The following is a 17,277-nucleotide window of genomic DNA, read 5'->3' as shown; positions in this document are numbered from 1 at the left end:
GAATATTATTCAGACTTAAAAAGGAAGTTCTGGCACCTGCTCCAACATGGATGGTCCTTGAAGACATTATGCTAAATAAACCAGTCACAAAAGGACAAATATTTCATGTTTTCACCTACGTGAGGTACATAAAGTAGGCAAATTCATAGATACATAAAATAAAATAAAAGCTACCTGGGGCTGGGGGAAGAGGGCAATGGGTCGTTGTTTAAGGGGTGCAGAGTTGCTGTTTGAGATGAAAAGGTTCTACAGATGGATCGGAGCGATGGTCGCACAACAATGTGGATATACTTAATGTCACTGAATGACACACTTAAAAATGATGAAAATGACCAATATTATGTATATTTTGCCGTAACAGAAAAGTGTGCAGATTGCTCCCCAGAAGCACAGGCATCATGCCCCCCCTCCTTTAGCACTGTTGGTGGCTGCCTACTTCCCCTCCAACTCAGCGAGGGCACATCACATCGGCTGCAGGCAGGGAGTCCCCTCACAAAAGCCAGGCTCCCGGATGCTTCCCTACGCCATGGGCTCTTAGCCCCTTTTCACCACCCTCGCTCAAGAAGAGGGTGCAAGAAGCCTTTGCCTGTCTCCACGGGTTCTCTGGGCTCTTTTAGGAATTGCCCGAAGAGTTGGAGTCTGTGCTATGATTGTAGAGCTGAATTATACATTGTCTTGTACCAGTGTCCTCATGTGTAATGACTCTGCATCACCATCTAGATTCTACTTCAGATCCAGAGCAAAGGAAAGAGGTGGAAATGCAGCAAATGATAAATAAATGCTTCGTGACTTGCCTTGAAACGAAAGCACTGCTGACTTATACATCAACTTTGGCCTCTATCTCACTTTTGCGACTGGTCTGTGTGGAGGGCATTGCATTTTCCCAAGTTAGGACTACAGAAGGGACAGATGAAGGTAATTAGGAGACTTAGGAAAAGAATACCAGGAGCTCTGGGTCATTAGTAATGGTCTTCGATTTGGATACTGCTCTTTGAGTAGTAAAAGCTTCAGAAATCTCCACATCAGGTGAGGCTGTAATTGCTTACAGTGTTATTAGCTCTTGTCTTGTCAGTTTCTTTCTTAGCTGTTTTATATTCTGGCCACAGAACCACCTGGGAGGGATGCAAACCCAGTGGCGTCTGTGGTAGTGGCTATCTGCAGGTAGGGCTGGTATTTAAACCTTGGCTTTTATTCAAGTCGTTCTTATTGTACCTTCCTCAAATTGCTTGTTGGGTCACCTGGAAAGAAGCAGTGCTGCTGGGCAGTCGAGGAGGGGAAGGCATAGCGATAGGGGAAGTGTTTAAAGGTTACAAATTATGCAGCCCTTCGAAAAATTCTAATTAATTTGAAGCACCTTTGAGGATATGCTTCCCCCCCCCCCCTTTTATGCTTCTGTCTGTAAGGAAAGGCAAACGTACTTGCAGGTGGGTGCATCCTGACGCACCTGGGCCGGGGTGTGACCCAGCAGATTTTCCTGCAGCGGGAACCGGTCGGTTACTCCCTCTACGGGGAAGACCGGGAAGTCGGGGCCGCACTGGGAGGAGAGGTTGGATTGTAATGAACAGCGACCTCTAGCGCATAGCTCGGGATTTGCACTGGGTTAAAAGGACAGAAAGAAAATAGCAGCAGGGATGGGAATTCTTAAGAAATTCCCCTGCAAACAAAGGCAAGATAGACATTTCCTCATTGTTTTCCCTGGTAGAGAAGATTGGGACTGACGGCTGAAGATTTCGTTCATTTGTGCCGCGTGCTACCGTTAGTGCTGGGGATGCTACTCAAATGTTGCTGGGTATTTTTTAACCCCCCTCCAGATTTCCTCCACAGAGATCACTGGGATTTTTTTTTTCTTTTGAAGGTTTCTCGGTTGCCTTTAGAGCTTAAACCAGAGAGTTCACCCAGGATAGCATCAGCTTCTCTGACCGTGGGTGTATGCGCGTGCTGGAGAGAGCGCTGAGGCCAAGAGGAGCAGACAGGAGAGGTCAGAGGCGGTGTCCCCCGGGAGCCATGGGCAAGGCTCAGGGCTCCTGCTCACTCACTCTCTCAGGGACTGCGAGGGTCAGAGGTGCGGGGCTCTCCAGCTCTATTTAAGGTGGTAGGCGACTGAAGCCTTCCTTCCCTCCACCCTGGTGCTTCCACTCGCACAGATCAACCCAGCCTGGAAGGTTCTTGCCCTGCCTCTGTTCTTCCCTTGTATTCTGTCCCTCCCACTCTTCTGAAGCCAAGTTCTGAGTCTCAAGGGCCAAGTTTACGTCAAGCTAGTTCACAGGCTGATGGTGTTCATTCCCCCTGAATAACGGGGCCAGAGGGAGACCTCCCAGGTCTTTAGGAGCCAGGAGCAGATTCTTTGGAGAAAGGCTAAAATCACAGTTCCTGGCCCATGACTTTGCTGTTTTATCATGGGAGTAGGGGGGTGGGGGTTGGAGAGGGAATACATTTTCCTGTAACTCCAACCCATGGAAAGTCGATAGATTCAAGTACATTTTTGCTGTAACAACTGGGTTTGCCTTGCTGCTGCCTTTTGACAAAGCTTCAGAGTAGAAATGCTGCATCTTTATTTATTTATGGGTTATTTTTCTTGCTGTGGTTTTTCAGCTGTGAGCACATCACCGTGCTTGGGCTTTCCATGTTTCATCAGCTATGCCTCCTCCTCTTCCTCCTCTTCCTCCTCCTCCTCCTCCTCCCAGCATTATTAGATCAAGGATCTAAGTAGTTGCTTCAGGAAGGAGTCATCCTCATGGTTGACAAATTGAAGCCGTAGACTTACACTGTACTTGGTTACATGCGCCCCTGATGTCACATTTATGTGCCAGGGGTGGGGACTGACTGGTGAGGACAGGCACACAAACACAGTGACAAGATGAAGGGAGTGTGGAAATTACCAGGTGAAGGGCATGTGGAAATTTCATGACCGGATAGAGTCGGGGAGGCCTGTGACTGGTACTGGATCAATCAGCAAGCTTGCCCAGATGGCATGGCTGAGCCTGTGGCCCAGCTTGGGAACAGGTTTGGGGCAAGGAGAGGGACAAGTGAAGAGGCTAAGATAGGCAGAGTTCCCTGGTTTCCAACAGAAATGTTCAATACCTCGGGCTCTGTCTTTGGTGATGTGGACTGCTGTTAGAATCCCAACCCAAGAAGGAAGAAAAGTAAAATAAAAATGATGGTTCAATAAAAGCAATACCAATAGAAGAAGGTAATTCTGGCTGAGGTGGTGAGCCTCAGGGGAGGAGGGGAAGTGGGGAGGTAGATTTAGAGGGAAGAAGTCTGAGGAGGAAGAAGATTTCCATGGGAAGGGGTTGGTGTCTGTTCTCAGGCTGTGACAGTGCAAAGAGAAAGATAGGCAGGAAGGCTAAATATTGAGGAGAGAAGGATTTATTAAACTGGAGTAAGATAGACTAAAAGTTCATTGAAGATTTCTCAGAAGTTCTCTGTCAGGGAGTTGGCAAAATGGTGGCATTGACCAACTGGGCCCTCAGGAAGAGCCAGCTTTTTCTGGAGGTAGATGGTGAACCAGGTGAGGATTATACCTTGGAAACAGAGGCCCTGGGGGAGAAAGACAGCTCACTCTTGATTCTTGCTGTTCCCCATCTATAGCACCTCTGCCTCCACTGGCACCATTTCCACTCATCTGGCGTGCACATTCACCTGGCCCATGCCAGTGGCTGTCTGTCCTTCCTCAAATCTCCACACTGTCTCTCCTTCCTCATCTTATGCTCTTACCTCTTACCTACCAGAGCAAGCTGAGACACCCAGAAGGAAGCTACCATGCTTGCCCCCAGCTGGGTTCTTCAGGCACTTTCCCAGATATTTACATGGCCTGCTTCTTTACTTCATTCAGCATTCTGCTCAAATGTCAGCTCCATGGCAAGGACTTTCCTAGTCATCCTCTCTAAGATAACACCCCAGCCTTCCTCTGTCTCCTTACCCCACTTTATCTTTTCTTTATGACACTTTGTTGCCACCTGGTGTATATTTATCTGTGCTTTGTCCTCTTCCCCACTGGACTGTGACTCTTCAGGGACTCTATTATATTTAACACGGAACCTCCAGCACATCCAACAGTGCTGGGCACATAGAAGATGTTCAATAGACATTCATTCAGCAAGTGACTTATAGAGTCTCTATAGCCAACATTGTTGGCATCTGTTTCCTTCTGGAAATGCTCTCCTCTTTACAACATTAGTTCTTGTCTCTTACTCTTTGACTGCAATTTTTTTTTGTTTTCTGTTTTCCTGTTTTTCAAGGTTCAGATTCTTCACCTGTGCTTTTCTCTTTCTCCACTTTATTCACTGGGGACCACATGTACTCTCAGAGCTTTATCTCTCACGTCTATGCCCCTGTCTTAGCATCTCATCAGAGGTCAGGCCTATATTTCCAGCTGCCTTGTAGCCATTTCCACTTAGAAATCTCATTGTCACCTAAAGCCCCCAAATCCCGTCAGACTCACCTTCCCCTCCCAATGTCACTACTTTCCTTCCTCCCAGCTAAGCCTGACACCTTTCAATTTCTTTGTACTCCTATCTTTAAAATTTTTTCCCAAACCACACCAAGTCCTACAGTTCTTCTTTCAGAATTCATTAACCAAGGAAATATTTATTGCCTATGATATGTAAAACACTGTGTAAATGCTTTGGAGTTGGTGCTATATAGATTTATTCTTTACCCTCAGAGACTTTGTCACCAAAGCTTAGAGGTAAAACATGTTCAGGAATAGTTTTAAGGAGGAAAATAATGAGTTGCAGGTTCGGGTTATGAGGATGTAGAAGAGGGGAAAATGACTTCCACTTGAGTTCAGGAAGACTTCTAGAAAGAGGGACATTTGAGGTGGGCCGTGAAAATTAGGTCATGCTTGGACATGCTAACCCTGGGATTGGCCTTTCAGCCAACGGGAACAGCATGAACAGAATACCAGAAGCAAGACAGCCATAAATGAGGAGGGAGGATGATCGCTGAGCTGGGCTGGAGCCTGGGGTGGGGGAGTGGGGGGAGTGGGAAGGAAGGTAAAGACAGGCCGGGAACTTATTTCTGTTGGAAGGCATGGAAAAAAGATTCAAAAATACGGTGCAGGTGAATAATGCATTGGAGCTGTGTTTCAGGAAAGTTAATCTAGTTACAGCTTCAAAAATGGATTGGAGATGAGAAATGCAAGATAGGGCAGCATTATCTAGGCTAGAGGCCACAGCAACCTGAATATGGTGCTAGGAGTAGACGCAGATGTGGAAATGCAGCCACTGGGGGATGGCAGAGACCCTGCGGAGGTAGAGTGAACAGAACTTCACTTCCTATCGAACATGGAGAACAAGCAAGAGGAAACAATAGCAAAAATGGTGCTGAGACATTGATCCCAAGTGTCTGAGTCCCAAATCAGAAATAGGGAAGAGGAGAGAATCACATTGTGAAGAGGAAACTTATGAGTTGAGTTACAGTCACAGTGAGCGTGACTTATTGGGACATCCAAGTGGAGCTTTCCAACAGGTAGTTAATCCTGTAAACCTGAAACTCGGGACAACGGTCAGACCTAGAAGTAGCAATATGGAGGCCATTACTAAGGTAAGAGTTTAGGTCCAGAGATTGATCACAATTGCCAAGGTATTGTGAAAAAGAGAAGACAAGATGGATAAAGATGGTTCCTTGTGAAACACCTACATTGATGAGACAGGAAGAGGAAGGATCCAGAGAAGGTGCATAAAGAGAGGCGAGAGGAGAGAAAGTGTCAGAGAAGATGAGGGTGGCAGTTTCAGGAAGGAGTCATGGACTCTAACTACTAAAATATGGGAAAGGTGAAGGTTGACAAGAAGCTCTTGAGTTTATATAACCTCATGTCCTTCCTTCATCTCACTCTCACCCATGCTCCCTTGGCAGAGACCCTCACCTTCCACATGTGGGAGTCTTCCTTCAAAGGTCTCATCCCTGCTCCCATAGTCCATGAGCTAGATAATCTCTCTGACACCATTTTCATGATATCATTTCTGTATTCTGTACAGCGGCAGAGAGATGTAGTGGGAACAAAGTTAGACAAGGAGTCAAGAAATCTGGTTGTCTGGTTCTAGCCATGGGCGCTTGGGCAAGGTACTTGAATTTGTCAACCTGTAAGTCTTTCTTTCTAAATTTTAGGATTTCTTTCTAAGCATCAAAGCCTAAACAATCCTCCCAGGGCTTATTGGGGTCTCCCCAAATTCTGTCTCCATCTGCCTCTCCAACCTTACTTTCCAGGTCCTCTAAAAGCACCCTCCTCTGGTCAGACTGGTCTCTTCCTATGTCCTATAACCAGACTGCACAGATTCCTACGTCTATGCTCTCTTCTACTTGGACTTTCTTGCCTGGATGCCTTCTGATCTCCCCCATGCATGTGCTAATCCTAAAATCCTCCCTGGACCAGCTCAACACTCACTTCTTCCATGAAATGTGTCCTGAGTCCTCCTGTTCTGATATTTCTTTCTGCTGACCTCCTGCGCATCTATACAGAGCATCTAAATCCTAATTTTATTATTTTAAAAAAATTGCCACTGTTTTAGGCACTGTTAGTTTTGGTTTTCTCAGGAGTTGTAAGCTCTTTGGAGAGGGGGATGGCATGGGGAATGAACCACATCTTTGTGTCCTTTGTATTTCTCACAGTATATTGCTCAGCATGTACTGAACGCCTAGTGTGTTCTTTATGTACATGTGTCAATCAGGGTTCCTTCGAGAAATGTTAACACACACAGACTTATTTTAAGGATTGTCAGATATGACTGTGGGTTTCTGGAAAGTTCTAAATCTATGGGGCGGGCAGAAGGCTAGAAACTTGGGCAGAAGTTGATGTTACAATTTTGAGGCAGTATTTCTTCTTCAAGAAACCAGTTTTTGCTCTTTAAGGCCATCACCTGCTTTGATGAGGCCCACCCACAACATTAAGGGTCATCTCCTTTACTTAAAGTCACCTATTGTAGATGTTAACCACATCTACCAAATGCCTTCACAGAAACATCAGGATTAGAGTTAGATTAAATAACTGGGTACTATAGTCTGCCCCAAATGACACAAATCAACCATCACAGAGCACTTGCTTATGGAATCATATCAAGGGGTAATTCTTTGTACAGGATTCAACATGGTGGAATCTTCAGAATAAGAATGAAGAAAGATCACTGAGAGACGCTGATAAGAGGCAGTGAACATTTAGAGAGTGGAAGCCATGTGGTGCTCCTGGATGAGCTGGTTAGCAAGAGGCTTATAAATCAGCAGGCATCTGAAGATTCTGGATGTCTGAGGATTAAAAGGAAGAGAGGGGGACACTACTCTTAGAAGGTACTAGAAATAAGTCCATTCAGAAAAAGAGTGGTGTGGAGTTGGGATGAGATAAGGAGAGAAAGAAGCAGGGAAAGAAAGGAAGGAGATGGGGTGGGGGTGGGAGGGAAGAGAGAGAGAGAGAGAGAGAGAGAAGACCAAAACCTAGAATTTTAAAATCCCAAGTCTTTGTTTGTTGTTTATGGTTAACATGAAACCTAGGTGAATTTAATTGGTTTTAAAATTAGGAAGAAATTTTGCTTTCTTCTCAGGGAATAGACAGAGACTAATGAGAGACTGGAAATATGGGAATGAAGTCAATAGGAACCTATGAAAGGCAAAGCAGATGCCTCAAGTGAGGAGAGAGTTCTTGACAGATTTTCAGATGACATAAAGCCAATTTTTATCTGGAAAGGTTTATTTCAAGTAAATTTGTATAGATAAAACCTTGAGGGAGTAAAAAGCAAGCCCCCAAAACAACCCAAACAAGTGGAAAATCCAAACAAAACTGCTTACAGCAGAAATTCAGATATTTGCTGCAAAACAATTAGTAATAGCATTGCCGAGGCATTCTCGAAATAGATGAGCTTCACCATTAGCCTTCTGTGAATTCAAGCAAAGAGGCATCATTATACAAATTATATGCCTGGAGAAGGGGCTTCTGCATTGGGATGAACTTGTAAAAAGAACATTTAAACCAAAGGCAATTTTGCCTATCTGTAATTTGCTCTATTCCCCTTGCTATCATTGAAGATATTTATGCTTGAGCAAATTTCTCACTCTCACTCTGATTTCTCCTCTTTCTTAATCCAGCCATGAAGTCATAAAATCCCCTGTTTGGGACAATATGATTTGCTGCCATGGAAACAATTACGATGTCATAAATTCATCTTGCCCCATGAGATGAAAGAGGAAAAGCAATAATACTAATATTTTGCAGTTCAATAGTGCCATTCATCCAGCAGTCACTAACTAGTAAATATCATCAATTTGCAGGTGGAGAAAACTGGAGCAGCAAGCTCTCATGCCTCGTCTCAAGCTCTGGAATTGTGGACCGTGGCAAGAACGTCCAGGTATTTGTAATTCCCACCCAGAGTAGAAGCTAAAGGAGCCAAACTCTTGGTCTCCATTATTCTTTTCGGATGGGGATGGAGAGTCGGCTCCTCTCCCAGTACTTATACTTCACCAACTGTTCCTAATTATGAGAGTATTTGATGGAACCTAGTTTGATAAACAAATGAAAAGCCCTTGGTAATTGTCACTGAAAACATTTGCATCCATAGGAATAGAGAAGAAGTTTTGGAAAGTGCACGAAAACTTCAGCACTCATTCCAGCTCCACCTTGGCCTGACATCTCCTCCTCCATGCCACCTGGATGCTCATGGTCTTGGCTCCCAGCCATCATTGAATTTACCCAGAAGCTAATGACATGTAAACTCTTGGGCCCCTTCCCAGGGCTCTGGGAGGTGCCCTAGCAATGTGTTCACTCAGACAGACTTTTAAGAACATCTATACTCTGACTTCCTCTTGTGTTGGGTGGTGTTGGGATTCTGGTAAGGGGAAGGGAGTTAGGAAATGCCTTTGGATTAAGAGCTTTGTAGTCATTTCTGTTTATAGTGGAATTATTACTAGCCTTTTCTGACTGCCAGTGGCTTCCAGAAGTACTCTTACTGCCTACTTGCCCTGATCCCCATGCATGGCGAGAGGTAGTAATAGGTCTTAAGAACCCATTACTGGAACTGGGCATTGTTGGCCTTTTTTCTTTATGGAGAGACATGTAAGATGCTATAGTTTATCCTTAATTTTGAAATCGGTGCCCTGGCATTCCTCAGATCACTGGATACCTATTTTTTTTTTTTTTAATGTGATAGGTTTCTGAACCTTCACAGGGTTTACTGCCTGACCTCCTGAGTGCATGTGGCTTAGTTAGGTTTGCAATGTACTAGCCACTTCTTGCTCATCCAATCCAATTCGCATAATGTCATTAGTATAATGGACCAGTGTGATATTCTATGGGATGTTTAGCCAGTCAAAGTTTTTATTTTGGGCTATATTATGACAGAAGGTAAGAGAGTTTACATTGCTCTCAAATCTGACCATACATATACAGTGTTATGTGTTTCCGATCCTCTTTTTTGATAGGGATGGAAAATACTACATTTGCCAAATCGGTGGCTGCATTCCATACACCCAAGGCTATGATCATCTGTTCTAGCAAATATGCCACATCTGGTAGAGCAGCTGCACTTGGGCTTGATTGAATGGCAATCATCTACTGTCATCCTTCAGGATCTGTCTGGTTTTTGCAGGGGCCAGACTGGTGAATTAAATGGAGGTAAGATGGGATTCACGAGTCCTATATCCTTTAAGCGTTTTTCTGCCATTACCCCAGAAAGCTATAATGTTTTGATTTACCATTTTGAACTGGGTTTGGGAGGAGCATAGTTTCAGAGGTTTCTGCTTGGCTTCCCCACAGACCAATGTGGGTATATGTGCATCCAATTTTTCATCTGGGGACTGTGGAAATGACAATGGGTCCTTGGATTCACTGGGCCCAGTGTAAGCCAGACATGGGCCACACTACCCTCATTTATTACCTGGAACCCGTATGTCCTTAAGAAAAGGAGGGCCATATCGATACTTTGAGTCTCCAGTTACAAATGTCTAGTCAGATCTTATATTCGCTAGACCTCAAAATGTTTGGACTTCCCCCTTCCCTTAGGATACCTGTGGCAAATGGACTGGAGGAATCCTTACTGGATTCACTTGCCTTCCTTCCAGGCCCCAGGCTCCCCTTTATTAGGTTCCAGATCCATAAAACTTGTGCACATCGTGGAACCGGGCAAGGGATCATGGCGTTTTATTGGGAGGACAACTCTCAGGGTCCTGATCATTCATCCTTGATAACTTTTAATTTCAGATTGAATAGCATCCTTGCTTGGTGCCCATTGATTCTGTCCTAGGGATGTTAATCCGTAATAGAGAACAACAGGTGCTTCTGTAGTCTCAGAGGTTTCAGAATAATCTGGGAATTGAAGATGGTTGAGGGCATTGCCCCAAATATCCCCACCCCGTGTATCACTTGGAGTAAATGAACTCCAAGGTCCATTTTCACCCTGAAAGACCTTTCAAGAGTGACTTTTTCATCCATGTCTCTTTCCCTTAAAGGGAAGCAAGAACAGGCTGTGAGAGCAGGCCACAGAGGTTTTAATTGTGGCTCTGGAACTTACTAGCTGTGGGAACTTGAGCAAGCTACTTAATATCTGAGCCTCAGTTTCTTCATCTGTAAAATGGTCATATTACAATATGTCCCCCCAGAGGATGAAATGAGTTAATATGCGCAAAGCATTTATAGTAATACGTGGCATATATTAGGTACTTTCCCCTAAGTATTTGTTGCCCAGGTTCCTTCACTCAACAAGCTCATGCTCATTTTCAGATAAGGGCATTAGTTTCTGCTTCCTCTGTGCCCCCGTGGTGAGCTGCATTTGCCTTTATCACAGCACTCAGCACATTCATTGTGGTGATTTGGCCTGTCTGACTTTCCTGCCTTGCTCTGAACTCTTCCAGGGTGCAAGTGTGCTTTGTTACTGCTCTGCTCCAGACACAGTGCAGCTGTTCAGCAAATGCTCTTGCGGACGAATAAGTGGGCTTGAAGTATAGGAATCAGCCTGCCTTAGGCTGGGACCTCAGGACTAGCCTTTTCTTAGCCAGCTGCAGCTGGCTTCTCCGTCAGGTGTGCACATCTGATCCCTCGGTGACTATTCGCAGGCTGATTCCTCTGGAAACAAATCATCCTCCAGGGACTCACGCGTCACAATTGTTGCTGCTGATGTCCATTTCACCTACTTACCCTGTGTTCTGGCCCCCTGCTTGTTTTGGTTTTTGTGCACTACTCGTTCTTATCTCTTCTCTGGTTTCCGGGTTATTAGTTAGCTTCTAAAAACCAGCACCCCAGATGTGCTCACCTCTGCTTTAATGTCCACAGTTCTTTAGTTTTTGTTTTGCTCTCCAGGTGGTACAATAAAAATCTCTTGTTTCGGTTCTGGTTTCTTGTACTAAGACCCTTGCCTAACTTCCAGCCTCTTATAGCTGAAATACCCTTGACATTTCCCATCTCCAAGCCTGGGTATTTGATTGTTATTGGCTGATCGTCCCTTCTAGAGGAGGGAGGGCACAGTCACTCACAACCACTCCCTATCCTGTGTCCAGGGCGGACAGGGTTAATCAATCACAGCACTCTTTCCTTTAGTGTCCCCACAAGGTTGCAGGGCAAGTGAAAATTGATACTCCCAGTCGCATCCTGTTCACCATCCCTGAATTGGATGACCCTTGCTCATGTGAATTCACTTTACTATTTCCCTTCTGCTTCTTCGTACTTGACCTTTCTCTGCCCATTTGATAGATGAAACCTACCTACCATTCTTCTTAGCTTCTGGTCCCTACCAGACATCTCTGGGGTCTATTGGATTTTAGCTACCAGGTCTACAGAATCTGGCACAGTTATGCCCATTATGGGCCAAACAATCCCTCTGACACGACCATTACTGTACTATACCAAGAAGCAGCTTCTCTGCCTGAGGTTTGAAGGAAGCCCAGAGAAGTCACAGATGTTTTCTGAAATATACCAGTTTCTTTTCTGTGCCTGGTTATAGGATTATCTTTGGGACAGAACCAGTTCAGATTAATTCAAAGTGTTTTCCCGGGAATCACTCAAAATTGGCTTCCCAACTAGGTTCTGTGAAGAGCCTAATTTTTCTGTGCATTCATGTGTCCTACACAAAACAAGTCCTTACTCCACCCCTCTACCCCTTAGGACCATAGTGGTGATGTGGGTCAATGCCATTTTTTTAGCCTGATGCTGGGGGTGGAAGTTCTGGTATGAAAGGTAAAAAGTTTAAGTAGTCTTCCTTCCACATGGTAGTTTGTTCTGTCTCCCCTTTTCTCTTCTGGCTCCTTGTCACCTGGTGCCATCTCTTGCCCTAGAAAGGCCAAGCACAATCAGGTTGGAAGCCTGGGGCAGGATGCTAAACCCCAGAGCCTGGGCTTTCTGGAGAAATTCACTTTTCCTTTGTGCTCTTCCTGAGGTTTGTCTTTTCTTAGCTCTTTGGTTCAGTGCAGGGACGAGATCAATGTGTCACTGTGAGAAGGGGCCCAGAAGGCTGGCCACTCTGCCTTTGGTATTGGCTGCTTACACTGCCTAATCTCGAGAATCTTAAGGGGTCCACCTCAGCTGTAGGGTTCCAAGGAAAGCTATATACTTGATTGAAGAGGTCACAGACTAACTGCCTGGAGGCATCTATAGGCTGTACGATATTTTTAAGAAATAAAATTAGTTGTCTATGCTTAAAACTTGAGGATTTCACTCAGAATTCCATATTTCTGCTTTCTCTTGAGAAATAAGATGTTATGTCAGTGTTGGACCCATATTATCACGGCACACATTGGCAGAAGTCAAGTGATGGCTCCTCCTTTAGATGGTGTCATGGGCTAAATTGTGTCCTCCTGAAATTTATATGTTGAAGTCCTAGCCCCCAGTGCCTCAGAATGTGACTGTATTTGGGGACAGTCTACAAGAGGTAATCAAATTAAAGGAGGTCATAGGGTGGACACTGATCCAATATGGCTGGGATCCTTAGAAGATGAGGAGATGAGGACACAGGCGGACACAGAGGAAAGATTATGAGGACACAGTGAAAAGATGGCCATCCACATGGCAAAGAGGGAAGTGTCAGGAGAAACCAAACATGTCTACTCCATCATCTTACACTTCTAGCATCCAGAACTATGAGAAAACAAATTTCTGTTGTTTAAGGTGCCCAGTCTGTGGTTCTTTGTTATGGCAGGCCTAGTAACGTGAGATAGACAGGAATGATCTCCAGTGGGCCGTGCTTCCCACCACTCCTCTTCCTGGCCCACTTCTGCCATCCCCATCACTTCTTTGACCCCTGACAGCATGTTGTTTGTGATCCAGGCCTCCCAGGAACAGAGAGTGTTTTTTTTTTCCCCCTGGTTGAAGGGAAGGGACCTCCATCTACCCTCACAATCTTACAGAGTGGCAGATTGAGAAATGCTGAATCTTGGCCAAACATGTATACATTTCATCCCAAATAACACTTTTAGGTACTTCGGATTTATTTATATTCAGAGTGACCATGGGTACCATGGGTCAAGTATATTCATCTTGGACTTGCCAGTTCTGGGACTTGTCTGACCAGGGGTTTAAGACACTGAGCTGGTGTGGAGGTAGGTGAGAGTGGCTCTCAGGAGGCAGAGCATGGACTCAAGAAAGATCCAAAAGAAAGCACTGAGGCAACATCTGAAGAGGGGCATGCAGGGGCTACACATGGAAAATTAATCTGAAGCGGCAGGGAAGAGTCTTGGAAACTAGATCTGAAGCAACAGGACATGGAATGGAGACATAGGTCAGAATGGATATGCTCAGGGTGAGGGAGGAAGTGGGGAGAGCTGACCTGAGCTGGGGAAAAAAGCCATCAGGTCATTTGTAGAGTACCTATGGCTTTATCCCTGGGGTGAGTGGGAACTGTTAAAGGTCTAGAAGAGAGCCACATTGCCTTCCATTCAGGGAGGACAAGCAAAGACACTCCTCTTATTTGCCTCTCAGTACAACTTATGTAGCTTGTAGGCCTGTATTTGGGAGTCATAAACCAAACTAAGGCATACAAAGTTCAGAGGACAGACATCCCCACTTACCCTATGAGACCTCACCAATTCACACACACACACAGGCTTAACAGGGAACTGACATGGGTGATAATGCATATAGCTCTCTCCCTCCACCACCCTATCCTATTGTTTTTGTTCCAGAATGTAGTATTCCTATTTTAATCCCTTCTATGTGAGGATAGGGAATTGTTTCCTCCTTCTGAGGTTTCTGTGAGGATAGTTTTGTTTATGTTAATGGAGGAAAAGCAGGGCTTTTGAGTAATAGGTTGAACAAAGGCCAGTCTTTGCCCAAGGTGGAACAGACCCTGCCAATAATGGTCCTCGCCACCTATTTTCTAGATGTATCAGTGCTCATGAAGCAATGCTGGCACCAGGCCTTCATTATTTCAACTGTCCTCTGTGTACGGAGAGAATAAATCATTTTTTCCCTCTCCGTACTATAAATTTATACAAAGACTCATGGCTCCCCTTAATCTCTTTCCTTACAAACCAAACATAATCCTTCCTTCTTATTTGTGTTTTCTTGTAAGACTTATTTTTCAAAAAAAAAAAAAAAATTCTTGTTCTCCTTTTCTTCTGAAACTTCTTTGGTCTACATTGATTTTGAAGTTTGGAACTTGAATATAGTTAGTATCCCCACTGGGTCTGGACTTAGAAAGGCCAAATGGAGAGTAATAAACACATGCGTATTTGACCTTGGAGTGAGTCCCTGCATCCCAGCCCGGCACACCACGGTCGGTTTTGCAGAGGGCCCCCTGTTGACCTCCAGATTAGTTATTACTCATGCTCAGCCAGGCCAACAGTCCCAATTCTCAACTTGCTCCATATTTTTTCATATGGGATTCACTTTGCTTTTTAAAAAATTGAGTCTCATTTTATTGATCTGAGCCCAATCTCTAATTCTGACAGTGTACATGTTTTATTATCCTCTCTCACACAATAGGCCATTATTTTCAGTGCCTTGATACTTTATCATAAGTATTTTGGTCTGACAAGAAACACATCTTTTGAAAATTCACATAATAAAATTCCAAACTACAAAATAAATATGGCTAGGGAATTATAACACAATTGGCACATCTATTTTATAAAAGGAAGCATTCGCTTCATTAAATAAATATTAGCTTGTATTTTAATGCTCCCCCCAAATCCTGTCTTTAGAGTATGTATTAAGTTGGCTAAAGAAAACTTTTCACTAATTTATTCATGCTTTCAGTAATTATTGTGATTCCATATGTGCAAGGACGTGGAGGACATAAGGGAGAGAAGACGGGTCTGCTCCAGCCTTAAGGGGCAGGCTTCTCCTTTCAACTGGCCATGAATGGAAAGAGGGACGGAGTGTATATTCTCTTCTCTTCTTAGACATAATTCTGATTCACGGTACTCAGTAATGGCTTATTCTATAACTGAGCATAGTGGATAATTACTTCCCATAAACCACTCCCCTTCCATCCTCTACCACAAATACACATTACCACCATGTTTGCCTCTGGTCTAATGCGTGGGAACTTCTATTTTGTAATAAGAACAGGAAAAGAAGACAAGATAGATGGAGGAGATGCTGTAATATCTGTCCCCACCCCGCCCAAGGAGCAGGGGCACAGGGATCCATGTCAGGAGCTGGCGGAGTCGTTCAGACTGTGGACATAAACTCAGGTCACAAAGCAGAGCCCAGAGTGGTGAAGGAGAGAGCTTTTCTCCCGGGCACGTCAGGAATCTCACGTTGTTCTGGTGTTCTGAACTGGACATGTTGGGACCATTAGGAGATAATGCCTCTGACACGGGGCATTGGGTTCTCAGAGTAAGGATGACCATTTACAGTGTATGGGAAAGGCTAATTATGGCTAACTTTGCTCCCCTCCTGAGAATTCCTAATAAATGTGGAAATAGGAGTATGACAACTAGCTTAGAGACTTAACGGGCAGTATTTGAGATCAAAGTGAAAGATTCCTAGCTCTAGCTCTGGTGAGCAAGGCAGGTAGGAGTAGGGAGTTGAAAAGGAGGAAAAATAATATCTTAAATTTACATTACATATCAGCATATTGGGTACCTGACATATTTTGTCTTACTTTATCCACACAATAGATATCGTCTTCCTTATTTTCAGATAAGTAAAGGGAGACTAAGAGAGGTTAAATAACTTAACCAAACCAGGATTTGATTATAAGTCTGCTTGGCTCAAATACTGTATCTTTTTCCATGACATCATTGGATTGTTTTTATGAATGAGATTCCTGTGTATATGCTTCTATTGTCATGTCATATGACCTAACCACGTAAACTTAGTTTACTTTGGGAGGGAGGCCTCTCATAATTTTATAATGATAATATGATTCATCATCACTCTCTCCTTATAGAACACTTCCAAGCTGGGGCACCTGGGTGGCTCAGTTGATTGAGCCTCCAACTTCTGCTTAGGTCATGTTGTCACAGTTTGTGAGTTCAAGCCCCACATCGGGCCTGCCAGAGCCTGCTTAGGATCCTCTGTACCCCTCCCTTCACCTCCCCCACTCATACTCTTAAAAATAAACAAACATCAAAAGAAAGAAAGAAAGAAAGAAAGAAAGAAAGAAAGAAAGAAAGAAAGAAAAGAAGACTTCCAAGGAAACAGTGACACAGGATACAATGTTTTAGTATATTTCTCTCCTGTAGTAGAAAAGGCATCCCAGGGCACCCGTCTGGTTCAGTTGGTAGAGCAAACTACTCTTGATCTTGGAGTTGTAAGTTTGAGCCCCATGTTGGATGTAGAGATTAATTAAAAATAAAATCTTAAAAGAAAAAAGTTACCAAATCTGATCTGGGGCAGAATTTTTCTATGTGATAAAAATCTATTACCTCCTTCTGGGGAAAAAAAAAAAAAAGTACTTATGCAATTTTCCACTGAATTTTAGTTGAATGAAGATTTGGTCTAGGCAATTAGTTACCTACTCTGACCTAGCTGACTCTCAGGTGATTGTCAGAAAGGAGTTCACAGGGCCTTAACCAAACATTCTTTTTATTTTGTATCTAACAGTGATATTTTCACTATCCTCTTTTTCTGTAAAATATCTCTTTCTTGGCCTCTTCTATAAATTTTTTCCCTTTGCAAGCAGGAGATTGGTGATATTTTGATACTTGCTCATAAAGAAAAACTTTCAGATAATGTTTATTATCTCTGTTAACTAAATAGTTAACATGTATCGAATTCCTACAACATGGTCCTCAAGGTTCTAACCACATTACAGGAGTTAGTTTGTCTTCATAACAACCTGATAAAGTAGGTACTATTAGCACCTCCATTCCCCAGATGAGAAAACCCAGACAGACCCAAGAAAGTGAAATAATTTA

General features: G+C 43.9%; 1 long non-coding RNA gene across 2 annotated transcripts; it reads left to right on the top strand.

The window, feature by feature from the left end:
- The first annotated feature begins 951 nt into the window (after positions 1-951).
- Positions 952-16,331, top strand: LOC120245257. Of its 2 annotated transcripts, XR_005531741.1 has the most exons (5): positions 952-1,026; positions 8,260-8,336; positions 8,547-8,694; positions 9,406-9,598; positions 16,308-16,331. It is a non-coding gene; the product is annotated as an uncharacterized LOC120245257 (long non-coding RNA). The 2 variants fall into 2 exon arrangements; XR_005531740.1 differs by lacking the exon at positions 952-1,026 and having other exon boundaries at positions 8,222-8,336.
- Positions 16,332-17,277: the final 946 nt, after the last annotated feature.

The sequence above is a fragment of the Hyaena hyaena genome, unplaced genomic scaffold (genome assembly GCF_003009895.1).
Source record: "Hyaena hyaena isolate Hyena2069 unplaced genomic scaffold, ASM300989v1 scaffold_412, whole genome shotgun sequence".
Lineage (NCBI taxonomy): Eukaryota > Metazoa > Chordata > Mammalia > Carnivora > Hyaenidae > Hyaena > Hyaena hyaena.
This window is presented reverse-complemented; position numbering and strand designations above follow the sequence as displayed.